General features: G+C 57.2%; 1 long non-coding RNA gene across 3 annotated transcripts; it reads left to right on the top strand.

The window, feature by feature from the left end:
• LOC142050865 (uncharacterized) lies at window positions 1-25560 on the top strand. Of its 3 annotated transcripts, none has more exons than XR_012658170.1 (9): window positions 1-67; window positions 1087-1278; window positions 1537-1646; window positions 9657-9847; window positions 10106-10215; window positions 17310-17501; window positions 17760-17869; window positions 24967-25158; window positions 25417-25560. It is a non-coding gene; the product is annotated as an uncharacterized LOC142050865 (long non-coding RNA). The 3 variants fall into 3 exon arrangements; XR_012658171.1 differs by lacking the exon at window positions 1-67 and adding an exon at window positions 340-380; XR_012658169.1 differs by lacking the exon at window positions 1-67 and adding an exon at window positions 386-458.

Raw genomic sequence — 25560 nt, 5'->3', positions numbered from 1 at the left:
GCCGAGGGCGGGACGGGGCGGAGCTGTGGCCGAGCGTCAGCGGGCTGCGACTGTAGCGAGGGAGGAGGTGAGCGGGGGCTGGGTGGTGGACGGCTGCGTCCCGGGTAAAGCCCCGAGGAGGGCTGCGGCGGGGCAGCGCCGGGTCGGAGCGGGCTGTGGGGAGAGCGAGGCTGTGCTGAGGGCTCGGTGGGGCTTCCGGGTGCATCGGCGGGAAGAACGGTGCCCCGAAGGGTCAGAGAGCGGGGAGGGCGGGCTCGCGGCGTGCCGGGAGCTGTAGTCCCTGTGGCGCGCGGCTGCCGGCCCTGTCACGTGGTTCGCCGGGGCGCGGCGGGAGGCGCGGTGTTCCGGCGCTCGGGTGCCGGGCGGCCGTGCCGCGTGCGGTACGCGAGGTGTATTTTTGGGGTTGGATTCGTGTTGATTTCTGGGGGCTTCCAGGTGCGGCCGCTCCCCGAGAAGCGGTGAGTTACCCGGGAGCTGACAGAAGGGAGGAGGAGGATGCTCTTTTCCCCTGCCCAGGGCGCAGAAGATGGCCGCCTCCCCGGCTCACCGGAGCTCCCCCTCAGCCTCCCCTGGCCCGCCTTGCCCGCGCGCCTGCCCTCCCCTCCCGCCCCCCGCGCCTGCTCCCCCCGCCCGCCTGCCCCCCCCGCGCCTGCTCCCCCCGCCCGCCTGCCCCCCCCCGCCCCGCGCGCCTGCTCCCCCCGCCCGCCTGCCCCCCCCCGCCCCGCGCGCTTGCCTCGCCCCGCGCACCTGCTCCCCCCGCCCGCCTGCCCCGCGCGCCTGCTTCGACCCGCGCGCCTGCCCCCTCCCCCCACCCCGCGCGCCTGCCCCCCCCCCCCGCCCCGCGCGCCTGCCCCCAGCTCCGGCACCTCCTCTGAAGCGTGCTGCGTGGCCCTAGGCCGCCCCCAGGCCCTGTCGTGAAGGCAGCGAGCCGGCCCTCAAGCGCACGGGATTCCCCCTCGGCGCAGGGGCCCTTAGCAGTAGCGCGGGGAAGGAGCGGTGTGTCCAGAAGCCCCTGCGGAAGGAGAGGCTTTGGTCAAGGTCGATCGACGGTAATGACGGTCGCTGTTTCTTCTTTCCCTCTCCCAGAGACCTTGCTGCGGACGTGGTTGTCTGTCCTTCCCCCGGGGATGCCGTTGACTGTGGCCGTCTCAGGCTTGCGTGGCTTCTCTCTGCCCGGCCTCGCCGTCCTTGCAGCGCGGGGCCGAAAAGGGATAGACAAAGCCCTTCCCAGCTGTGGACAGGAGCTGCCTCGGCTGAAGCTGGCGATGCCAACGAAAGGTAAAGAAGAAGAAATTGAAGGCGCTCTGGCTGCCACCTGCCTTCCTGCCGCAGGCAAGAGAGAGCCTGTCCCTGCAGGTGAGGAAGGAAGGATCCCCCTTCATAGTCCGCAGCGGGCCAGGCCACCAACGTGCACCGCAGGGTCTGTACGCATAACCCGGAGTTCGGTACGGGCGTGTAGTGCACGAGCGAGCTAGGCCACGTGCCTAGGAAGCCTCATCTTGTAAGAGCTGTAAGACACCCATGTATTCTCTTTAGGTGGAGGATGGCCTAGAGTCTGGAGCTGCAGAAGAGGCAGGGAGGAGGGAAGGGGAAAGAAGCATCTGAACGGCTAAATTGTGCCAGCAGCGCTGAGAGCGAGAGTTGCGGTGAGTCCTGGGCCACTGGGGCCCTGTTGCCTCTCTTGTGCGTCCTGGGCCCTCCCTGTCTCTCCCCTGGCCCCCTCTCTTTCCTTACCTGCTGCAAAATTATTTCTTTTTTGCGTTCCCCCCGCACCTTCTTTCTCCATCTCGCTCTGAGTGGCTCCCTGCCTCCCTGTCTTTTCAGTCCTCCCTCTCTCTGTCCTGTAGCGTGTGGCTACTTTTTCTTTCTCTGCCTCTCTCTGCCTGGCTCTGGCTCCGTTTTTTTGTATTCCTCCTGCTCTGTCCTGTAGCCTGTCGGTATTTTGTCTTTCTCTGGCTCTCTTAGTCTGACTCCCTGTGTTACCAAAAATCGTGGTAAAATTGGAAACAACTCTGTAACACCAATTTAGTATTAAAGAGCAGGCATTCTTTATTCACGGCGCCGGATGCACGGGGGATCGCTCCTCCTAACGTGCGTACCTCACACACCTTTCCCCTACAATTTATAGCTCAAAATTTTACGTAGTCAGACGTATTCATTATTGTCCTGTCTACTGATTGGTACAAACTTGCTCGTTCCTTATGTAAATTACTGCGCAGGCTCGGTTGTCCTCTTCTGAGTAGGTGGTGTTACTTGGGTCGGTGGTGGTCCGTGAGTCGGTGGTCGCGATCTTCCCCCTGCCGGAATTACCTTTTGTGGTGTTCCCTCCCCGGCCCCTTCCCTCCGTCGTTGGCTGTCTCGGATCCCTGTCCCCGTGGCTTCATTCTTCCCTCTCTGCCCTGTTCTTGTTGCTTTTCTTGTCTTCCTCCATCTCGCTCGCTCAGCTTTCTGCCCCTATTCTTCTTTCCTCACTCGCTGTCGTGCTGCCTGCCCCAGGTTCTTTGTGCGTTTCCAGCCTGCTCCTCATCATTCTTTCTTAGTCTCTGTCCTGCTCTTCCCTCTTTCTGCTGCCTCTCTTCCCCTCTCTGCTGCTTTTATCTCCACCTCTGACAGGCTCCCTCTCTGTGTTCTAGTTCCAAGTTCTCTTTCACATAGACCCGTGCTGTTTGTTTGTCCTCATCTCTCTGTCCAGCTCCTTGCTGCTATATTTTATTTCCTCGTCTCCTCCCTCTCTGTCTTGGTAGCCCATTGCTGTTGGTTTTTTCACTTGTTTCTTCGTTTGTCTCTGTCTGCCTCCCAGTGCCTGATCTTTAATTCCTCCTTCCCCGTAGGCCGCTGTTCCTTTTTTCCATACTACATTGTGTTCTCTTTGGCCGCCTTTTCTTATTCATCGGTTCCCTCCTCGCTGCCCCGTGGCCCGTCCCCATTTTATTGTTGCCTCTCTCCCTCTCTCTGGCTTCTTGCCCCTGTTTTTAAACTTCCTGCCTCTCTTCCCTGTTGGCCGTGTGATCTTTAGCCTTTCTCCATCTCTTTCCGCCCAGCTCTCCATGTCTATTCGTTAATTCTTCCCTCTCTGCCCTGTAGCCTGTAGCGGTTGTCCTTTCTGGCTTCCCCATGTCCCTATTTTAGAATTGTTTCGCTCTTCTTTCTGTACGCATTGCGATTCCTTTTGCTCTCCATCTCCCTTTTGGTGTATTTTCTTTTTCCTCTGGCTCCCTGTCCCTAATGGTTAATTCTCTCCCTGCTCATGCTCTGTACCACGTAGCCCCATGGTTTGTTTTGAGGTCTTCCCTACCCCGGCCCCTTCCCTCCGTCGTTGGCTCTCTCGGCTCCCTGTCCCCGTGGCTTCATTCTTCCCTCTCTGCCCTGTTCTTGTTGCTTTTCTTGTCTTTCTCCATCTCGCTCGCTCAGCTTTCTGCCCCTATTCTTCTTTCCTCACTCGCTGTCGTGCTGCCTGCCCCAGGTTCTTTGTGCGTTTCCAGCCTGCTCCTCATCGTTCTTTCTTGGTCTCTGTCCTGCTCTTACCTCTTTCTGCTGCCTCTCTTCCCCTCTCTGCTGCTTTTATCTCCACCTCTGACAGGCTCCCTCTCTGTGTTCTAATTCCAAGTTCTCTTTCACATAGACCCGTGCTGTTTGTTTGTCCTCAACTCTCTCTGTCCCGCTCCTTGCTGCTATATTTCCTCGTCTCCTCCCTCTCTGTCTTGGTAGCCCATTGCTGTTGGTTTTTTCACTTGTTTCTTCGTTTGTCTCTGTCTGCCTCCCAGTGCCTGATCTTTAATTCCTCCTTCCCCGTAGGCCGCTGTTCCTTTTTTCCATACTACATTGTGTTCTCTTTGGCCTCCTTTTCTTATTCATCGGTTCCCTCCTCACTGCCCCGTGGCCCGTCCCCATTTTATTGTTGCCTCTCTCCCCCTCTCTCTGGCTTCTTGCCCCTGTTTTTAAACGTCTTCCCTCTCTTCCCTGTTGGCCGTGTGATCTTTAGCCTTTCTCCATCTCTTTCTGCCCAGCTCTCTGTGTCTATCGTTAATTCTTCCCTCTCTGCCCTGTAGCCTGTAGCGGTTGTCCTTTCTGGCTTCCCCATGTCCCTATTTTAGAAATGTTTCGCTCTTCTTTCTGTACGCATTGCGATTCCTTTTGCTCTCCATCTCCCTTTTGGTGTATTTTCTTTTTCCTCTGGCTCCCTGTCCCTAATGGTTAATTCTCTCCCTGCTCATGCTCTGTACCACGTAGCCCCATGGTTTGTTTTGTGGTGTTCCCTCCCCGGCCCCTTCCCTCCGTCGTTGGCTCTCTCGGATCCCTGTCCCCGTGGCTTCATTCTCTCCTCTCTGCCCTGTTCTTGTCGCTTTTCTTGTCTTTCTCCATCTCGCTCGCTTCAGCTTTCTGCCCCATTCTTCTTTCCTCCCTCGCTGTCATGCTGCCTGCCCCAGGTTCTTTGTGCGTTTCCAGCCTGCTCCTCACCGTTCTTTCTTGGTCTCTGTCCTGCTCTTCCCTCTTTCTGCTGCCTCTCTTCCCCTCTCTGCTGCTTTTATCGCCACCTCTGACAGGCTCCCTCTCTGTGTTCTAATTCCAAGTTCTCTTTCACATAGACCCGTGCTGTTTGTTTGTCCTCAACTCTCTCTGTCCCGCTCCTTGCTGCTATGTTTTATTGCCCAATTTCCTCCCTCTCTGTCTTGGTAGCCCATTGCTGTTGGTTTTTTCACTTGTTTCTTCGTTTGTCTCTGTCTGCCTCCCAGTGCCTGATCTTTAATTCCTCCTTCCCCGTAGGCCGCTGTTCCTTTTTTCCATACTACATTGTGTTCTCTTTGGCTGCCTTTTCTTATTCATCGGTTCCCTCCTCGCTGCCCCGTGGCCCGTCCCCATTTTATTGTTGCCTCTCTCCCTCTCTCTGGCTTCTTGCCCCTGTTTTTAAACTTCCTGCCTCTCTTCCCTGTTGGCCGTGTGATCTTTAGCCTTTCTCCATCTCTTTCCGCCCAGCTCTCCATGTCTATTCGTTAATTCTTCCCTCTCTGCCCTGTAGCCTGTAGCTTTTGTCCTTTCTGGCTTCCCCATGTCCCTATTTTAGAATTGTTTCGCTCTTCTTTCTGTACGCATTGCGATTCCTTTTGCTCTCCATCTCCCTTTTGGTGTATTTTCTTTTTCCTCTGGCTCCCTGTCCCTAATGGTTAATTCTCTCCCTGCTCATGCTCTGTACCACGTAGCCCCATGGTTTGTTTTGAGGTCTTCCCTACCCCGGCCCCTTCCCTCCGTCGTTGGCTCTCTCGGCTCCCTGTCCCCGTGGCTTCATTCTTCCCTCTCTGCCCTGTTCTTGTTGCTTTTCTTGTCTTTCTCCATCTCGCTCGCTCAGCTTTCTGCCCCTATTCTTCTTTCCTCACTCGCTGTCGTGCTGCCTGCCCCAGGTTCTTTGTGCGTTTCCAGCCTGCTCCTCATCGTTCTTTCTTGGTCTCTGTCCTGCTCTTCCCTCTTTCTGCTGCCTCTCTTCCCCTCTCTGCTGCTTTTATCTCCACCTCTGACAGGCTCCCTCTCTGTGTTCTAATTCCAAGTTCTCTTTCACATAGACCCGTGCTGTTTGTTTGTCCTCAACTCTCTCTGTCCCGCTCCTTGCTGCTATGTTTTATTGCCCAATTTCCTCCCTCTCTGTCTTGGTAGCCCATTGCTGTTGGTTTTTTCACTTGTTTCTTCGTTTGTCTCTGTCTGCCTCCCAGTGCCTGATCTTTAATTCCTCCTTCCCCGTAGGCCGCTGTTCCTTTTTTCCATACTACATTGTGTTCTCTTTGGCCTCCTTTTCTTATTCATCGGTTCCCTCCTCGCTGCCCCGTGGCCCGTCCCCATTTTATTGTTGCCTCTCTCCCCCTCTCTGGCTTCTTGCCCCTGTTTTTAAACGTCTTCCCTCTTGGCCGTGTGATCTTTAGCCTTTCTCCATCTCTTTCTGCCCAGCTCTCTGTGTCTATCGTTAATTCTTCCCTCTCTGCCCTGTAGCCTGTAGCGGTTGTCCTTTCTGGCTTCCCCATGTCCCTGTTTTAGAATTGTTTCGCTCTTCTTTCTGTACGCATTGCGATTCCTTTTGCTCTCCATCTCCCTTTTGGTGTATTTTCTTTTTCCTCTGGCTCCCTGTCCCTAATGGTTAATTCTCTCCCTGCTCATGCTCTGTACCACGTAGCCCCATGGTTTGTTTTGAGGTGTTCCCTACCCCGGCCCCTTCCCTCTGTCGTTGGCTCTCTCGGATCCCTGTCCCCGTGGCTTCATTCTTCCCTCTCTGCCCTGTTCTTGTCGCTTTTCTTGTCTTTCTCCATCTTGCTCGGTTCAGCTTTCTGCCCCTATTCTTCTTTCCTCCCTCGCTGTTGTGCTGCCTGCCCCAGGTTCTTTGTGCGTTTCCAGCCTGCTCCTCACCGTTCTTTCTTGGTCTCTGTCCTGCTCTTACCTCTTTCTGCTGCCTCTCTTCCCCTCTCTGCTGCTTTTATCTCCACCTCTGACAGGCTCCCTCTCTGTGTTCTAATTCCATGTTCTCTTTCACATAGACCCGTGCTGTTTGCTTGTCCTCAACTCTCTCTGTCCCGCTCCTTGCTGCTATGTTTTATTGCCGAATTTCCTCCCTCTCTGTCTTGGTAGCCCATTGCTGTTGGTTTTTTCACTTGTTTCTTCGTTTGTCTCTGTCTGCCTCCCAGTGCCTGATCTTTAATTCCTCCTTCCCCGTAGGCCGCTGTTCCTTTTTTCCATACTACATTGTGTTCTCTTTGGCCTCCTTTTCTTATTCATCGGTTCCCTCCTCGCTGCCCCGTGGCCCGTCCCCATTTTATTGTTGCCTCTCTCCCCCTCTCTCTGGCTTCTTGCCCCGTTTTTAAACGTCTTCCCTCTCTTCCCTGTTGGCCGTGTGATCTTTAGCCTTTCTCCATCTCTTTCTGCCCAGCTCTCTGTGTCTATCGTTAATTCTTCCCTCTCTGCCCTGTAGCCTGTAGCGTTTGTCCTTTCTGGCTTCCCCATGTCCCTATTTTAGAATTGTTTCGCTCTTCTTTCTGTACGCATTGCGATTCCTTTTGCTCTCCATCTCCCTTTTGGTGTATTTTCTTTTTCCTCTGGCTCCCTGTCCCTAATGGTTAATTTTCTCCCTTCTCATGATCTGTACCACGTAGCCCCATGGTTTGTTTTGTGGTGTTCCCTCCCCGGCCCCTTCCCTCTGTCGTTGGCTCTCTCGGATCCCTGTCCCCGTGGCTTCATTCTTCCCTCTCTGCCCTGTTCTTGTTGCTTTTCTTGTCTTCCTCCATCTCGCTCGCTCAGCTTTCTGCCCCTATTCTTCTTTCCTCACTCGCTGTCGTGCTGCCTGCCCCAGGTTCTTTGTGCGTTTCCAGCCTGCTCCTCATCCTTCTTTGTTGGTCTCTGTCCTGCTCGTCCCTCTTTCTGCTGCCTCTCTTCCCCTCTCTCTGCTGCTTTTATCTCCACCTCAGTCAGGCTCCCTGTCCTTCTCTGGCCATCCTGTTCCCTGCCTCGTGCCTTCTCACTACACGCACACACGCCCCCCCAACCCGTCCAGCCACATGCCGCTTTTCTCTTCTCTCCTCCTACTGTCCTGTGCCCTGCTCCTCACCTTTGGTGGCCTCCCTCTCTGCCCAGCAGCCTCTCGCTCCAGGAGCCAGGCGACCGACCGTCCGCTCCCTGCCAAACCAGGACAAGCGCGTGCCGTGGTTTAGCCCCAGCTGGCAACTCTGCACCAGGGAGCTGCTTGCTCGCTCCACCCTCAGTGGGCTGGGGGAGAGAGCTGGAAGGGTAAAAGTGAGAAAACTCATGGGTGTTTAATAGGTAGAGTAACAGCTGTGCATGGAAGCAAATCAAGGAATTAATTCACACTCCTTTTCGGTGGGCAGGTGTTGAGCCTTCTCTGGGAAAGCAGGGCTCTATCATGTGTAATGGTTACTTAGGGAGTGAAATGCCGTAGCCCCTAAGGCCTCCCCCTTCTCCCCCAGCTGCATGTACTCAGCGTGATGTCAAATAATGGTATGGAATAGCCCTTTGGTCAGTTAGCTGGGAAAGCTTTCCCAGCTGTGTCCTCTGCCAGCCTACTTGCTGGTGGGGCACTGAGAGAACCAGAAGAGGCTCTGACTGTGGAAGCAGTGCTCAGCACATCTCTACATTGTTAACGCTGTTTTGAACATAAATCCAAAACTTATCCTTTCCTAGCTACTATGGAGAAAATGAGCACTATCCTAGCCAAAACCAGCTCCGTGCGGCTCCGGCAACGGCGGCCGAGGTGGCCTGGGGGCAGGGGGAGCGTTGGGGACCCTGAGCCACGAATCGCTCCTGGGACTTGTTACATGCACGCTGCCTGCGCAAACACTTGCCCTCTCCTTTGCCCTCGGGGCTGCGTTTGCGCTCCCTTTGCGTGGGGCAGGGGGCTGTGATGGAGCCCTGGGGAGAAGGTGGTGCACTGTGGGGGTGGGGGAGGGGCCCCCCGTTGCTGCTGTGCCTCAGCTGCGGGCGGGGGCTGGATGGAGGAGCCCCAGGTGCGGGCAGTGGGGCTGCCGGTGCCGGCTCCTACCTGGAAAAGGGGTGGTGCCCTGCTCCGGGGGGCCAGTGTGAGCCGAGGGCGGGACGGGGCGGAGCTGTGGCCGAGCGTCAGCGGGCTGCGACTGTAGCGAGGGAGGAGGTGAGCGGGGGCTGGGTGGTGGACGGCTGCGTCCCGGGTAAAGCCCCGAGGAGGGCTGCGGCGGGGCAGCGCCGGGTCGGAGCGGGCTGTGGGGAGAGCGAGGCTGTGCTGAGGGCTCGGTGGGGCTTCCGGGTGCATCGGCGGGAAGAACGGTGCCCCGAAGGGTCAGAGAGCGGGAGGGCGGGCTCGCGGCGTGCCGGGAGCTGTAGTCCCTGTGGCGCGCGGCTGCCGGCCCTGTCACGTGGTTCGCCGGGGCGCGGCGGGAGGCGCGGTGTTCCGGCGCTCGGGTGCCGGGCGGCCGTGCCGCGTGCGGTACGCGAGGTGTATTTTTGGGGTTGGATTCGTGTTGATTTCTGGGGGCTTCCAGGTGCGGCCGCTCCCGAGAAGCGGTGAGTTACCCGGGAGCTGACAGAAGGGAGGAGGAGGATGCTCTTTTCCCCTGCCAGGGCGCAGAAGATGGCCGCCTCCCCGGCTCACCGGAGCTCCCCCTCAGCCTCCCCTGGCCCGCCTTGCCCGCGCGCCTGCCCTCCCCTCCCGCCCCCCGCGCCTGCTCCCCCCGCCCGCCTGCCCCCCCCCGCGCCTGCTCCCCCCGCCCGCCTGCCCCCCCCCGCCCCGCGCGCCTGCTCCCCCCGCCCGCCTGCCCCCCCCCGCCCCGCGCGCTTGCCTCGCCCCGCGCACCTGCTCCCCCCGCCAGCCTGCCCCGCGCGCCTGCTTCGACCCGCGCGCCTGCCCCCTCCCCCCCACCCCGCGCGCCTGCCCCCCCCCCCCCCCGCCCCGCGCGCCTGCCCCCAGCTCCGGCACCTCCTCTGAAGCGTGCTGCGTAGCCCTAGGCCGCCCCCAGGCCCTGTCGTGAAGGCAGCGAGCCGGCCCTCAAGCGCACGGGATTCCCCCTCGGCGCAGGGGCCCTTAGCAGTAGCGCGGGGAAGGAGCGGTGTGTCCAGAAGCCCCTGCGGAAGGAGAGGCTTTGGTCAAGGTCGATCGACGGTAATGACGGTCGCTGTTTCTTCTTTCCCTCTCCCAGAGACCTTGCTGCGGACGTGGTTGTCTGTCCTTCCCCCGGGGATGCCGTTGACTGTGGCCGTCTCAGGCTTGCGTGGCTTCTCTCTGCCCGGCCTCGCGTCCTTGCAGCGCGGGGCCGAAAAGGGATAGACAAAGCCCTTCCCAGCTGTGGACAGGAGCTGCCTCGGCTGAAGCTGGCGATGCCAACGAAAGGTAAAGAAGAAGAAATTGAAGGCGCTCTGGCTGCCACCTGCCTTCCTGCCGCAGGCAAGAGAGAGCCTGTCCCTGCAGGTGAGGAAGGAAGGATCCCCCTTCATAGTCCGCAGCGGGCCAGGCCACCAACGTGCACCGCAGGGTCTGTACGCATAACCCGGAGTTCGGTACGGGCGTGTAGTGCACGAGCGAGCTAGGCCACGTGCCTAGGAAGCCTCATCTTGTAAGAGCTGTAAGACACCCATGTATTCTCTTTAGGTGGAGGATGGCCTAGAGTCTGGAGCTGCAGAAGAGGCAGGGAGGAGGGAAGGGGAAAGAAGCATCTGAACGGCTAAATTGTGCCAGCAGCGCTGAGAGCGAGAGTTGCGGTGAGTCCTGGGCCACTGGGGCCCTGTTGCCTCTCTTGTGCGTCCTGGCCCTCCCTGTCTCTCCCCTGGCCCCCTCTCTTTCCTTACCTGCTGCAAAATTATTTTTTTTTGCGTTCCCCCCGCACCTTCTTTCTCCATCTCGCTCTGAGTGGCTCCCTGCCTCCCTGTCTTTTCAGTCCTCCCTCTCTCTGTCCTGTAGCGTGTGGCTACTTTTTCTTTCTCTGCCTCTCTCTGCCTGGCTCTGGCTCCGTTTTTTTGTATTCCTCCTGCTCTGTCCTGTAGCCTGTCGGTATTTTGTCTTTCTCTGGCTCTCTTGGTCTGACTCCCTGTGTTACCAAAAATCGTGGTAAAATTGGAAACAACTCTGTAACACCAATTTAGTATTAAAGAGCAGGCATTCTTTATTCACGGCGCCGGATGCACGGGGGATCGCTCCTCCTAACGTGCGTACCTCACACACCTTTCCCCTACAATTTATAGCTCAAAATTTTACGTAGTCAGACGTATTCATTATTGTCCTGTCTACTGATTGGTACAAACTTGCTCGTTCCTTATGTAAATTACTGCGCAGGCTCGGTTGTCCTCTTCTGAGTAGGTGGTGTTACTTGGGTCGGTGGTGGTCCGTGAGTCGGTGGTCGCGATCTTCCCCCTGCCGGAATTACCTTTTGTGGTGTTCCCTCCCCGGCCCCTTCCCTCCGTCGTTGGCTGTCTCGGATCCCTGTCCCCGTGGCTTCATTCTTCCCTCTCTGCCCTGTTCTTGTTGCTTTTCTTGTCTTCCTCCATCTCGCTCGCTCAGCTTTCTGCCCCTATTCTTCTTTCCTCACTCGCTGTCGTGCTGCCTGCCCCAGGTTCTTTGTGCGTTTCCAGCCTGCTCCTCATCATTCTTTCTTAGTCTCTGTCCTGCTCTTCCCTCTTTCTGCTGCCTCTCTTCCCCTCTCTGCTGCTTTTATCTCCACCTCTGACAGGCTCCCTCTCTGTGTTCTAGTTCCAAGTTCTCTTTCACATAGACCCGTGCTGTTTGTTTGTCCTCATCTCTCTGTCCAGCTCCTTGCTGCTATATTTTATTTCCTCGTCTCCTCCCTCTCTGTCTTGGTAGCCCATTGCTGTTGGTTTTTTCACTTGTTTCTTCGTTTGTCTCTGTCTGCCTCCCAGTGCCTGATCTTTAATTCCTCCTTCCCCGTAGGCCGCTGTTCCTTTTTTCCATGCTACATTGTGTTCTCTTTGGCCGCCTTTTCTTATTCATCGGTTCCCTCCTCGCTGCCCCGTGGCCCGTCCCCATTTTATTGTTGCCTCTCTCCCTCTCTCTGGCTTCTTGCCCCTGTTTTTAAACTTCCTGCCTCTCTTCCCTGTTGGCCGTGTGATCTTTAGCCTTTCTCCATCTCTTTCCGCCCAGCTCTCCATGTCTATTCGTTAATTCTTCCCTCTCTGCCCTGTAGCCTGTAGCGGTTGTCCTTTCTGGCTTCCCCATGTCCCTATTTTAGAATTGTTTCGCTCTTCTTTCTGTACGCATTGCGATTCCTTTTGCTCTCCATCTCCCTTTTGGTGTATTTTCTTTTTCCTCTGGCTCCCTGTCCCTAATGGTTAATTCTCTCCCTGCTCATGCTCTGTACCACGTAGCCCCATGGTTTGTTTTGAGGTCTTCCCTACCCCGGCCCCTTCCCTCCGTCGTTGGCTCTCTCGGCTCCCTGTCCCCGTGGCTTCATTCTTCCCTCTCTGCCCTGTTCTTGTTGCTTTTCTTGTCTTTCTCCATCTCGCTCGCTCAGCTTTCTGCCCCTATTCTTCTTTCCTCACTCGCTGTTGTGCTGCCTGCCCCAGGTTCTTTGTGCGTTTCCAGCCTGCTCCTCATCGTTCTTTCTTGGTCTCTGTCCTGCTCTTCCCTCTTTCTGCTGCCTCTCTTCCCCTCTCTGCTGCTTTTATCTCCACCTCTGACAGGCTCCCTCTCTGTGTTCTAATTCCAAGTTCTCTTTCACATAGACCCGTGCTGTTTGTTTGTCCTCAACTCTCTCTGTCCCGCTCCTTGCTGCTATATTTCCTCGTCTCCTCCCTCTCTGTCTTGGTAGCCCATTGCTGTTGGTTTTTTCACTTGTTTCTTCGTTTGTCTCTGTCTGCCTCCCAGTGCCTGATCTTTAATTCCTCCTTCCCCGTAGGCCGCTGTTCCTTTTTTCCATACTACATTGTGTTCTCTTTGGCCTCCTTTTCTTATTCATCGGTTCCCTCCTCACTGCCCCGTGGCCCGTCCCCATTTTATTGTTGCCTCTCTCCCCCTCTCTCTGGCTTCTTGCCCCTGTTTTTAAACGTCTTCCCTCTCTTCCCTGTTGGCCGTGTGATCTTTAGCCTTTCTCCATCTCTTTCTGCCCAGCTCTCTGTGTCTATCGTTAATTCTTCCCTCTCTGCCCTGTAGCCTGTAGCGGTTGTCCTTTCTGGCTTCCCCATGTCCCTATTTTAGAAATGTTTCGCTCTTCTTTCTGTACGCATTGCGATTCCTTTTGCTCTCCATCTCCCTTTTGGTGTATTTTCTTTTTCCTCTGGCTCCCTGTCCCTAATGGTTAATTCTCTCCCTGCTCATGCTCTGTACCACGTAGCCCCATGGTTTGTTTTGAGGTCTTCCCTACCCCGGCCCCTTCCCTCCGTCGTTGGCTCTCTCGGATCCCTGTCCCCGTGGCTTCATTCTCTCCTCTCTGCCCTGTTCTTGTCGCTTTTCTTGTCTTTCTCCATCTTGCTCGGTTCAGCTTTCTGCCCCTAGTCTTCTTTCCTCACTCGCTGTCGTGCTGCCTGCCCCAGGTTCTTTGTGCGTTTCCAGCCTGCTCCTCACCGTTCTTTCTTGGTCTCTGTCCTGCTCTTCCCTCTTTCTGCTGCCTCTCTTCCCCTCTCTGCTGCTTTTATCTCCACCTCTGACAGGCTCCCTCTCTGTGTTCTAATTCCAAGTTCTCTTTCACATAGACCCGTGCTGTTTGTTTGTCCTCAACTCTCTCTGTCCCGCTCCTTGCTGCTATGTTTTATTGCCCAATTTCCTCCCTCTCTGTCTTGGTAGCCCATTGCTGTTGGTTTTTTCACTTGTTTCTTCGTTTGTCTCTGTCTGCCTCCCAGTGCCTGATCTTTAATTCCTCCTTCCCCGTAGGCCGCTGTTCCTTTTTTCCATACTACATTGTGTTCTCTTTGGCCTCCTTTTCTTATTCATCGGTTCCCTCCTCGCTGCCCCGTGGCCCGTCCCCATTTTATTGTTGCCTCTCTCCCCCTCTCTCTGGCTTCTTGCCCCTGTTTTTAAACGTCTTCCCTCTCTTCCCTGTTGGCCGTGTGATCTTTAGCCTTTCTCCATCTCTTTCTGCCCAGCTCTCTGTGTCTATCGTTAATTCTTCCCTCTCTGCCCTGTAGCCTGTAGCGGTTGTCCTTTCTGGCTTCCCCATGTCCCTATTTTAGAATTGTTTCGTTCTTCTTTCTGTACGCATTGCGATTCCTTTTGCTCTCCATCTCCCTTTTGGTGTATTTTCTTTTTCCTCTGGCTCCCTGTCCCTAATGGTTAATTCTCTCCCTGCTCATGCTCTGTACCACGTAGCCCCATGGTTTGTTTTGAGGTGTTCCCTACCCCGGCCCCTTCCCTCTGTCGTTGGCTCTCTCGGATCCCTGTCCCCGTGGCTTCATTCTTCCCTCTCTGCCCTGTTCTTGTCGCTTTTCTTGTCTTTCTCCATCTTGCTCGGTTCAGCTTTCTGCCCCTATTCTTCTTTCCTCCCTCGCTGTTGTGCTGCCTGCCCCAGGTTCTTTGTGCGTTTCCAGCCTGCTCCTCACCGTTCTTTCTTGGTCTCTGTCCTGCTCTTACCTCTTTCTGCTGCCTCTCTTCCCCTCTCTGCTGCTTTTATCTCCACCTCTGACAGGCTCCCTCTCTGTGTTCTAATTCCATGTTCTCTTTCACATAGACCCGTGCTGTTTGCTTGTCCTCAACTCTCTCTGTCCCGCTCCTTGCTGCTATGTTTTATTGCCGAATTTCCTCCCTCTCTGTCTTGGTAGCCCATTGCTGTTGGTTTTTTCACTTGTTTCTTCGTTTGTCTCTGTCTGCCTCCCAGTGCCTGATCTTTAATTCCTCCTTCCCCGTAGGCCGCTGTTCCTTTTTTCCATACTACATTGTGTTCTCTTTGGCCTCCTTTTCTTATTCATCGGTTCCCTCCTCGCTGCCCCGTGGCCCGTCCCCATTTTATTGTTGCCTCTCTCCCCCTCTCTCTGGCTTCTTGCCCCGTTTTTAAACGTCTTCCCTCTCTTCCCTGTTGGCCGTGTGATCTTTAGCCTTTCTCCATCTCTTTCTGCCCAGCTCTCTGTGTCTATCGTTAATTCTTCCCTCTCTGCCCTGTAGCCTGTAGCGTTTGTCCTTTCTGGCTTCCCCATGTCCCTATTTTAGAATTGTTTCGCTCTTCTTTCTGTACGCATTGCGATTCCTTTTGCTCTCCATCTCCCTTTTGGTGTATTTTCTTTTTCCTCTGGCTCCCTGTCCCTAATGGTTAATTTTCTCCCTTCTCATGATCTGTACCACGTAGCCCCATGGTTTGTTTTGTGGTGTTCCCTCCCCGGCCCCTTCCCTCTGTCGTTGGCTCTCTCGGATCCCTGTCCCCGTGGCTTCATTCTTCCCTCTCTGCCCTGTTCTTGTTGCTTTTCTTGTCTTCCTCCATCTCGCTCGCTCAGCTTTCTGCCCCTATTCTTCTTTCCTCACTCGCTGTCGTGCTGCCTGCCCCAGGTTCTTTGTGCGTTTCCAGCCTGCTCCTCATCCTTCTTTGTTGGTCTCTGTCCTGCTCGTCCCTCTTTCTGCTGCCTCTCTTCCCCTCTCTCTGCTGCTTTTATCTCCACCTCAGTCAGGCTCCCTGTCCTTCTCTGGCCATCCTGTTCCCTGCCTCGTGCCTTCTCACTACACGCACACACGCCCCCCCAACCCGTCCAGCCACATGCCGCTTTTCTCTTCTCTCCTCCTACTGTCCTGTGCCCTGCTCCTCACCTTTGGTGGCCTCCCTCTCTGCCCAGCAGCCTCTCGCTCCAGGAGCCAGGCGACCGACCGTCCGCTCCCTGCCAAACCAGGACAAGCGCGTGCCGTGGTTTAGCCCCAGCTGGCAACTCTGCACCAGGGAGCTGCTTGCTCGCTCCACCCTCAGTGGGCTGGGGGAGAGAGCTGGAAGGGTAAAAGTGAGAAAACTCATGGGTGTTTAATAGGTAGAGTAACAGCTGTGCATGGAAGCAAATCAAGGAATTAATTCACACTCCTTTTCGGTGGGCAGGTGTTGAGCCTTCTCTGGGAAAGCAGGGCTCTATCATGTGTAATGGTTACTTAGGGAGTGAAATGCCGTAGCCCCTAAGGCCTCCCCCTTCTCCCCCAGCTGCATGTACTCAGCGTGATGTCAAATGGTATGGAATAGCCCTTTGGTCAGTTAGCTGGGAAAGCTTTCCCAGCTGTGTCCTCTGCCAGCCTACTTGCTGGTGGGGCACTGAGAGAACCAGAAGAGGCTCTGACTGTGGAAGCAGTGCTCAGCACATCTCTACATTGTTAACGCTGTTTTGAACATAAATCCAAAACTTATCCTTTCCTAGCTACTATGGAGAAAATGAGCACTATCCTAGCCAAAACCAGCTCCGTGCGGCTCCGGCAACGGCGGCCGAGGTGGCCTGGGGGCAGGGGGAGCGTTGGGGACCCTGAGCCACGAATCGCTCCTGGGACTTGTTACATGCACGCTGCCTGCGCAAACACTTGCCCTCTCCTTTGCCCTCGGGGCTGCGTTTGCGCTCCCTTTGCGTGGGGCAGGGGGCTGTGATGGAGCCCTGGGGAGAAGGTGGTGCACTGTGGGGGTGGGGGAGGGGCCCCCCGTTGCTGCTGTGCCTCAGCTGCGGGCGGGGGCTGGATGGAGGAGCCCCAGGTGCGGGCAGTGGGGCTGCCGGTGCCGGCTCCTACCTGGAAAAGGGGTGGTGCCCTGCTCCGGGGGGCCAGTGTGAGCCGAGGGCGGGACGGGGCGGAGCTGTGGCCGAGCGTCAGCGGGCTGCGACTGTAGCGAGGGAGGAGGTGAGCGGGGGCTGGGTGGTGGACGGCTGCGTCCCGGGTAAAGCCCCGAGGAGGGCTGCGGCGGGGCAGCGCCGGGTCGGAGCGGGCTGTGGGGAGAGCGAGGCTGTGCTGAGGGCTCGGTGGGGCTTCCGGGTGCATCGGCGGGAAGAACGGTGCCCCGAAGGGTCAGAGAGCGGGGAGGGCGGGCTCGCGGCGTGCCGGGAGCTGTAGTCCCTGTGGCGCGCGGCTGCCGGCCCTGTCACGTGGTTCGCCGGGGCGCGGCGGGAGGCGCGGTGTTCCGGCGCTCGGGTGCCGGGCGGCCGTGCCGCGTGCGGTACGCGAGGTGTATTTTTGGGGTTGGATTCGTGTTGATTTCTGGGGGCTTCCAGGTGCGGCCGCTCCCCGAGAAGCGGTGAGTTACCCGGGAGCTGACAGAAGGGAGGAGGAGGATGCTCTTTTCCCCTGCCCAGGGCGCAGAAGATGGCCGCCTCCCCGGCTCACCGGAGCTCCCCCTCAGCCTCCCCTGGCCCGCCTTGCCCGCGCGCCTGCCCTCCCCTCCCGCCCCCCGCGCCTGCTCCCCCCGCCCGCCTGCCCCCCCCCGCGCCTGCTCCCCCCGCCCGCCTGCCCCCCCCCCGCCCCGCGCGCCTGCTCCCCCCGCCCGCCTGCCCCCCCCCGCCCCGCGCGCCTGCTCCCCCCGCCCGCCTGCCCCCCCCCGCCCCGCGCGCTTGCCTCGCCCCGCGCACCTGCTCCCCCCGCCAGCCTGCCCCGCGCGCCTGCTTCGACCCGCGCGCCTGCCCCCTCCCCCCCACCCCGCGCGCCTGCCCCCCCCCCCCCCCCGCCCCGCGCGCCTGCCCCCAGCTCCGGCACCTCCTCTGAAGCGTGCTGCGTAGCCCTAGGCCGCCCCCAGGCCCTGTCGTGAAGGCAGCGAGCCGGCCCTCAAGCGCACGGGATTCCCCCTCGGCGCAGGGGCCCTTAGCAGTAGCGCGGGGAAGGAGCGGTGTGTCCAGAAGCCCCTGCGGAAGGAGAGGCTTTGGTCAAGGTCGATCGACGGTAATGACGGTCGCTGTTTCTTCTTTCCCTCTCCCAGAGACCTTGCTGCGGACGTGGTTGTCTGTCCTTCCCCCGGGGATGCCGTTGACTGTGGCCGTCTCAGGCTTGCGTGGCTTCTCTCTGCCCGGCCTCGCCGTCCTTGCAGCGCGGGGCCGAAAAGGGATAGACAAAGCCCTTCCCAGCTGTGGACAGGAGCTGCCTCGGCTGAAGCTGGCGATGCCAACGAAAGGTAAAGAAGAAGAAATTGAAGGCGCTCTGGCTGCCACCTGCCTTCCTGCCGCAGGCAAGAGAGAGCCTGTCCCTGCAGGTGAGGAAGGAAGGATCCCCCTTCATAGTCCGCAGCGGGCCAGGCCACCAACGTGCACCGCAGGGTCTGTACGCATAACCCGGAGTTCGGTACGGGCGTGTAGTGCACGAGCGAGCTAGGCCACGTGCCTAGGAAGCCTCATCTTGTAAGAGCTGTAAGACACCCATGTATTCTCTTTAGGTGGAGGATGGCCTAGAGTCTGGAGCTGCAGAAGAGGCAGGGAGGAGGGAAGGGGAAAGAAGCATCTGAACGGCTAAATTGTGCCAGCAGCGCTGAGAGCGAGAGTTGCGGTGAGTCCTGGGCCACTGGGGCCCTGTTGCCTCTCTTGTGCGTCCTGGGCCCTCCCTGTCTCTCCCCTGGCCCCCTCTCTTTCCTTACCTGCTGCAAAATTATTTTTTTTTTGCGTTCCCCCCGCACCTTCTTTCTCCATCTCGCTCTGAGTGGCTCCCTGCCTCCCTGTCTTTTCAGTCCTCCCTCTCTCTGTCCTGTAGCGTGTGGCTACTTTTTCTTTCTCTGCCTCTCTCTGCCTGGCTCTGGCTCCGTTTTTTTGTATTCCTCCTGCTCTGTCCTGTAGCCTGTCGGTATTTTGTCTTTCTCTGGCTCTCTTGGTCTGACTCCCTGTGTTACCAAAAATCGTGGTAAAATTGGAAACAACTCTGTAACACCAATTTAGTATTAAAGAGCAGGCATTCTTTATTCACGGCGCCGGATGCACGGGGGATCGCTCCTCCTAACGTGCGTACCTCACACACCTTTCCCCTACAATTTATAGCTCAAAATTTTACGTAGTCAGACGTATTCATTATTGTCCTGTCTACTGATTGGTACAAACTTGCTCGTTCCTTATGTAAATTACTGCGCAGGCTCGGTTGTCCTCTTCTGAGTAGGTGGTGTTACTTGGGTCGGTGGTGGTCCGTGAGTCGGTGGTCGCGATCTTCCCCCTGCCGGAATTACCTTTTGTGGTGTTCCCTCCCCGGCCCCTTCCCTCCGTCGTTGGCTGTCTCGGATCCCTGTCCCCGTGGCTTCATTCTTCCCTCTCTGCCCTGTTCTTGTTGCTTTTCTTGTCTTCCTCCATCTCGCTCGCTCAGCTTTCTGCCCCTATTCTTCTTTCCTCACTCGCTGTCGTGCTGCCTGCCCCAGGTTCTTTGTGCGTTTCCAGCCTGCTCCTCATCATTCTTTCTTAGTCTCTGTCCTGCTCTTCCCTCTTTCTGCTGCCTCTCTTCCCCTCTCTGCTGCTTTTATCTCCACCTCTGACAGGCTCCCTCTCTGTGTTCTAGTTCCAAGTTCTCTTTCACATAGACCCGTGCTGTTTGTTTGTCCTCATCTCTCTGTCCAGCTCCTTGCTGCTATATTTTATTTCCTCGTCTCCTCCCTCTCTGTCTTGGTAGCCCATTGCTGTTGGTTTTTTCACTTGTTTCTTCGTTTGTCTCTGTCTGCCTCCCAGTGCCTGATCTTTAATTCCTCCTTCCCCGTAGGCCGCTGTTCCTTTTTTCCATACTACATTGTGTTCTCTTTGGCCGCCTTTTCTTATTCATCGGTTCCCTCCTCGCTGCCCCGTGGCCCGTCCCCATTTTATTGTTGCCTCTCTCCCTCTCTCTGGCTTCTTGCCCCTGTTTTTAAACTTCCTGCCTCTCTTCCCTGTTGGCCGTGTGATCTTTAGCCTTTCTCCATCTCTTTCCGCCCAGCTCTCCATGTCTATTCGTTAATTCTTCCCTCTCTGCCCTGTAGCCTGTAGCGGTTGTCCTTTCTGGCTTCCCCATGTCCCTATTTTAGAATTGTTTCGCTCTTCTTTCTGTACGCATTGCGATTCCTTTTGCTCTCCATCTCCCTTTTGGTGTATTTTCTTTTTCCTCTGGCTCCCTGTCCCTAATGGTTAATTCTCTCCCTGCTCATGCTCTGTACCACGTAGCCCCATGGTTTGTTTTGAGGTCTTCCCTACCCCGGCCCCTTCCCTCCGTCGTTGGCTCTCTCGGCTCCCTGTCCCCGTGGCTTCATTCTTCCCTCTCTGCCCTGTTCTTGTTGCTTTTCTTGTCTTTCTCCATCTCGCTCGCTCAGCTTTCTGCCCCTATTCTTCTTTCCTCACTCGCTGTTGTGCTGCCTGCCCCAGGTTCTTTGTGCGTTTCCAGCCTGCTCCTCATCGTTCTTTCTTGGTCTCTGTCCTGCTCTTCCCTCTTTCTGCTGCCTCTCTTCCCCTCTCTGCTGCTTTTATCTCCACCTCTGACAGGCTCCCTCTCTGTGTTCTAATTCCAAGTTCTCTTTCACATAGACCCGTGCTGTTTGTTTGTCCTCAACTCTCTCTGTCCCGCTCCTTGCTGCTATATTTCCTCGTCTCCTCCCTCTCTGTCTTGGTAGCCCATTGCTGTTGGTTTTTTCACTTGTTTCTTCGTTTGTCTCTGTCTGCCTCCCAGTGCCTGATCTTTAATTCCTCCTTCCCCGTAGGCCGCTGTTCCTTTTTTCCATACTACATTGTGTTCTCTTTGGCCTCCTTTTCTTATTCATCGGTTCCCTCCTCACTGCCCCGTGGCCCGTCCCCATTTTATTGTTGCCTCTCTCCCCCTCTCTCTGGCTTCTTGCCCCTGTTTTTAAACGTCTTCCCTCTCTTCCCTGTTGGCCGTGTGATCTTTAGCCTTTCTCCATCTCTTTCTGCCCAGCTCTCTGTGTCTATCGTTAATTCTTCCCTCTCTGCCCTGTAGCCTGTAGCGGTTGTCCTTTCTGGCTTCCCCATGTCCCTATTTTAGAAATGTTTCGCTCTTCTTTCTGTACGCATTGCGATTCCTTTTGCTCTCCATCTCCCTTTTGGTGTATTTTCTTTTTCCTCTGGCTCCCTGTCCCTAATGGTTAATTCTCTCCCTGCTCATGCTCTGTACCACGTAGCCCCATGGTTTGTTTTGAGGTCTTCCCTACCCCGGCCCCTTCCCTCCGTCGTTGGCTCTCTCGGATCCCTGTCCCCGTGGCTTCATTCTCTCCTCTCTGCCCTGTTCTTGTCGCTTTTCTTGTCTTTCTCCATCTTGCTCGGTTCAGCTTTCTGCCCCTATTCTTCTTTCCTCACTCGCTGTCGTGCTGCCTGCCCCAGGTTCTTTGTGCGTTTCCAGCCTGCTCCTCACCGTTCTTTCTTGGTCTCTGTCCTGCTCTTCCCTCTTTCTGCTGCCTCTCTTCCCCTCTCTGCTGCTTTTATCTCCACCTCTGACAGGCTCCCTCTCTGTGTTCTAATTCCAAGTTCTCTTTCACATAGACCCGTGCTGTTTGTTTGTCCTCAACTCTCTCTGTCCCGCTCCTTGCTGCTATGTTTTATTGCCCAATTTCCTCCCTCTCTGTCTTGGTAGCCCATTGCTGTTGGTTTTTTCACTTGTTTCTTCGTTTGTCTCTGTCTGCCTCCCAGTGCCTGATCTTTAATTCCTCCTTCCCCGTAGGCCGCTGTTCCTTTTTTCCATACTACATTGTGTTCTCTTTGGCCTCCTTTTCTTATTCATCGGTTCCCTCCTCGCTGCCCCGTGGCCCGTCCCCATTTTATTGTTGCCTCTCTCCCCCTCTCTCTGGCTTCTTGCCCCTGTTTTTAAACGTCTTCCCTCTCTTCCCTGTTGGCCGTGTGATCTTTAGCCTTTCTCCATCTCTTTCTGCCCAGCTCTCTGTGTCTATCATTAATTCTTCCCTCTCTGCCCTGTAGCCTGTAGCGGTTGTCCTTTCTGGCTTCCCCATGTCCCTATTTTAGAATTGTTTCGTTCTTCTTTCTGTACGCATTGCGATTCCTTTTGCTCTCCATCTCCCTTTTGGTGTATTTTCTTTTTCCTCTGGCTCCCTGTCCCTAATGGTTAATTCTCTCCCTGCTCATGCTCTGTACCACGTAGCCCCATGGTTTGTTTTGAGGTGTTCCCTACCCCGGCCCCTTCCCTCTGTCGTTGGCTCTCTCGGATCCCTGTCCCCGTGGCTTCATTCTTCCCTCTCTGCCCTGTTCTTGTCGCTTTTCTTGTCTTTCTCCATCTTGCTCGGTTCAGCTTTCTGCCCCTATTCTTCTTTCCTCCCTCGCTGTTGTGCTGCCTGCCCCAGGTTCTTTGTGCGTTTCCAGCCTGCTCCTCACCGTTCTTTCTTGGTCTCTGTCCTGCTCTTACCTCTTTCTGCTGCCTCTCTTCCCCTCTCTGCTGCTTTTATCTCCACCTCTGACAGGCTCCCTCTCTGTGTTCTAATTCCATGTTCTCTTTCACATAGACCCGTGCTGTTTGCTTGTCCTCAACTCTCTCTGTCCCGCTCCTTGCTGCTATGTTTTATTGCCGAATTTCCTCCCTCTCTGTCTTGGTAGCCCATTGCTGTTGGTTTTTTCACTTGTTTCTTCGTTTGTCTCTGTCTGCCTCCCAGTGCCTGATCTTTAATTCCTCCTTCCCCGTAGGCCGCTGTTCCTTTTTTCCATACTACATTGTGTTCTCTTTGGCCTCCTTTTCTTATTCATCGGCTCCCTCCTCGCTGCCCCGTGGCCCGTCCCCATTTTATTGTTGCCTCTCTCTCCCTCTCTCTGGCTTCTTGCCCCTGTTTTTAAACTTCCTGCCTCTCTTCCCTGTTGGCCGTGTGATCTTTAGCCTTTCTCCATCTCTTTCTGCCCAGCTCTCTGTGTCTATCATTAATTCTTCCCTCTCTGCCCTGTAGCCTGTAGCGTTTGTCCTTTCTGGCTTCCCCATGTCCCTATTTTAGAATTGTTTCGCTCTTCTTTCTGTACGCATTGCGATTCCTTTTGCTCTCCATCTCCCTTTTGGTGTATTTTCTTTTTCCTCTGGCTCCCTGTCCCTAATGGTTAATTTTCTCCCTTCTCATGATCTGTACCACGTAGCCCCATGGTTTGTTTTGTGGTGTTCCCTCCCCGGCCCCTTCCCTCTGTCGTTGGCTCTCTCGGATCCCTGTCCCCGTGGCTTCATTCTTCCCTCTCTGCCCTGTTCTTGTTGCTTTTCTTGTCTTCCTCCATCTCGCTCGCTCAGCTTTCTGCCCCTATTCTTCTTTCCTCACTCGCTGTCGTGCTGCCTGCCCCAGGTTCTTTGTGCGTTTCCAGCCTGCTCCTCATCCTTCTTTGTTGGTCTCTGTCCTGCTCGTCCCTCTTTCTGCTGCCTCTCTTCCCCTCTCTCTGCTGCTTTTATCTCCACCTCAGTCAGGCTCCCTGTCCTTCTCTGGCCATCCTGTTCCCTGCCTCGTGCCTTCTCACTACACGCACACACGCCCCCCCAACCCGTCCAGCCACATGCCGCTTTTCTCTTCTCTCCTCCTACTGTCCTGTGCCCTGCTCCTCACCTTTGGTGGCCTCCCTCTCTGCCCAGCAGCCTCTCGCTCCAGGAGCCAGGCGACCGACCGTCCGCTCCCTGCCAAACCAGGACAAGCGCGTGCCGTGGTTTAGCCCCAGCTGGCAACTCTGCACCAGGGAGCTGCTTGCTCGCTCCACCCTCAGTGGGCTGGGGGAGAGAGCTGGAAGGGTAAAAGTGAGAAAACTCATGGGTGTTTAATAGGTAGAGTAACAGCTGTGCATGGAAGCAAATCAAGGAATTAATTCACACTCCTTTTCGGTGGGCAGGTGTTGAGCCTTCTCTGGGAAAGCAGGGCTCTATCATGTGTAATGGTTACTTAGGGAGTGAAATGCCGTAGCCCCTAAGGCCTCCCCCTTCTCCCCCAGCTGCATGTACTCAGCGTGATGTCAAATGGTATGGAATAGCCCTTTGGTCAGTTAGCTGGGAAAGCTTTCCCAGCTGTGTCCTCTGCCAGCCTACTTGCTGGTGGGGCACTGAGAGAACCAGAAGAGGCTCTGACTGTGGAAGCAGTGCTCAGCACATCTCTACATTGTTAACGCTGTTTTGAACATAAATCCAAAACTTATCCTTTCCTAGCTACTATGGAGAAAATGAGCACTATCCTAGCCAAAACCAGCTCCGTGCGGCTCCGGCAACGGCGGCCGAGGTGGCCTGGGGGCAGGGGGAGCGTTGGGGACCCTGAGCCACGAATCGCTCCTGGGACTTGTTACATGCACGCTGCCTGCGCAAACACTTGCCCTCTCCTTTGCCCTCGGGGCTGCGTTTGCGCTCCCTTTGCGTGGGGCAGGGGGCTGTGATGGAGCCCTGGGGAGAAGGTGGTGCACTGTGGGGGTGGGGGAGGGGCCCCCCGTTGCTGCTGTGCCTCAGCTGCGGGCGGGGGCTGGATGGAGGAGCCCCAGGTGCGGGCAGTGGGGCTGCCGGTGCCGGCTCCTACCTGGAAAAGGGGTGGTGCCCTGCTCCGGGGGGCCAGTGTGAGCCGAGGGCGGGACGGGGCGGAGCTGTGGCCGAGCGTCAGCGGGCTGCGACTGTAGCGAGGGAGGAGGTGAGCGGGGGCTGGGTGGTGGACGGCTGCGTCCCGGGTAAAGCCCCGAGGAGGGCTGCGGCGGGGCAGCGCCGGGTCGGAGCGGGCTGTGGGGAGAGCGAGGCTGTGCTGAGGGCTCGGTGGGGCTTCCGGGTGCATCGGCGGGAAGAACGGTGCCCCGAAGGGTCAGAGAGCGGGGAGGGCGGGCTCGCGGCGTGCCGGGAGCTGTAGTCCCTGTGGCGCGCGGCTGCCGGCCCTGTCACGTGGTTCGCCGGGGCGCGGCGGGAGGCGCGGTGTTCCGGCGCTCGGGTGCCGGGCGGCCGTGCCGCGTGCGGTACGCGAGGTGTATTTTTGGGGTTGGATTCGTGTTGATTTCTGGGGGCTTCCAGGTGCGGCCGCTCCCCGAGAAGCGGTGAGTTACCCGGGAGCTGACAGAAGGGAGGAGGAGGATGCTCTTTTCCCCTGCCCAGGGCGCAGAAGATGGCCGCCTCCCCGGCTCACCGGAGCTCCCCCTCAGCCTCCCCTGGCCCGCCTTGCCCGCGCGCCTGCCCTCCCCTCCCGCCCCCCGCGCCTGCTCCCCCCGCCCGCCTGCCCCCCCCCGCGCCTGCTCCCCCCGCCCGCCTGCCCCCCCCCCGCCCCGCGCGCCTGCTCCCCCCGCCCGCCTGCCCCCCCCCGCCCCGCGCGCCTGCTCCCCCCGCCCGCCTGCCCCCCCCCGCCCCGCGCGCTTGCCTCGCCCCGCGCACCTGCTCCCCCCGCCAGCCTGCCCCGCGCGCCTGCTTCGACCCGCGCGCCTGCCCCCTCCCCCCCACCCCGCGCGCCTGCCCCCCCCCCCCCCCCGCCCCGCGCGCCTGCCCCCAGCTCCGGCACCTCCTCTGAAGCGTGCTGCGTAGCCCTAGGCCGCCCCCAGGCCCTGTCGTGAAGGCAGCGAGCCGGCCCTCAAGCGCACGGGATTCCCCCTCGGCGCAGGGGCCCTTAGCAGTAGCGCGGGGAAGGAGCGGTGTGTCCAGAAGCCCCTGCGGAAGGAGAGGCTTTGGTCAAGGTCGATCGACGGTAATGACGGTCGCTGTTTCTTCTTTCCCTCTCCCAGAGACCTTGCTGCGGACGTGGTTGTCTGTCCTTCCCCCGGGGATGCCGTTGACTGTGGCCGTCTCAGGCTTGCGTGGCTTCTCTCTGCCCGGCCTCGCCGTCCTTGCAGCGCGGGGCCGAAAAGGGATAGACAAAGCCCTTCCCAGCTGTGGACAGGAGCTGCCTCGGCTGAAGCTGGCGATGCCAACGAAAGGTAAAGAAGAAGAAATTGAAGGCGCTCTGGCTGCCACCTGCCTTCCTGCCGCAGGCAAGAGAGAGCCTGTCCCTGCAGGTGAGGAAGGAAGGATCCCCCTTCATAGTCCGCAGCGGGCCAGGCCACCAACGTGCACCGCAGGGTCTGTACGCATAACCCGGAGTTCGGTACGGGCGTGTAGTGCACGAGCGAGCTAGGCCACGTGCCTAGGAAGCCTCATCTTGTAAGAGCTGTAAGACACCCATGTATTCTCTTTAGGTGGAGGATGGCCTAGAGTCTGGAGCTGCAGAAGAGGCAGGGAGGAGGGAAGGGGAAAGAAGCATCTGAACGGCTAAATTGTGCCAGCAGCGCTGAGAGCGAGAGTTGCGGTGAGTCCTGGGCCACTGGGGCCCTGTTGCCTCT

Source organism: Phalacrocorax aristotelis, unplaced genomic scaffold (assembly GCF_949628215.1).
Source record: "Phalacrocorax aristotelis unplaced genomic scaffold, bGulAri2.1 scaffold_169, whole genome shotgun sequence".
Lineage (NCBI taxonomy): Eukaryota > Metazoa > Chordata > Aves > Suliformes > Phalacrocoracidae > Phalacrocorax > Phalacrocorax aristotelis.
The sequence above is the reverse complement of the archived record's forward strand: the minus strand, read 5'-3'. Positions and strand labels throughout refer to the sequence as shown.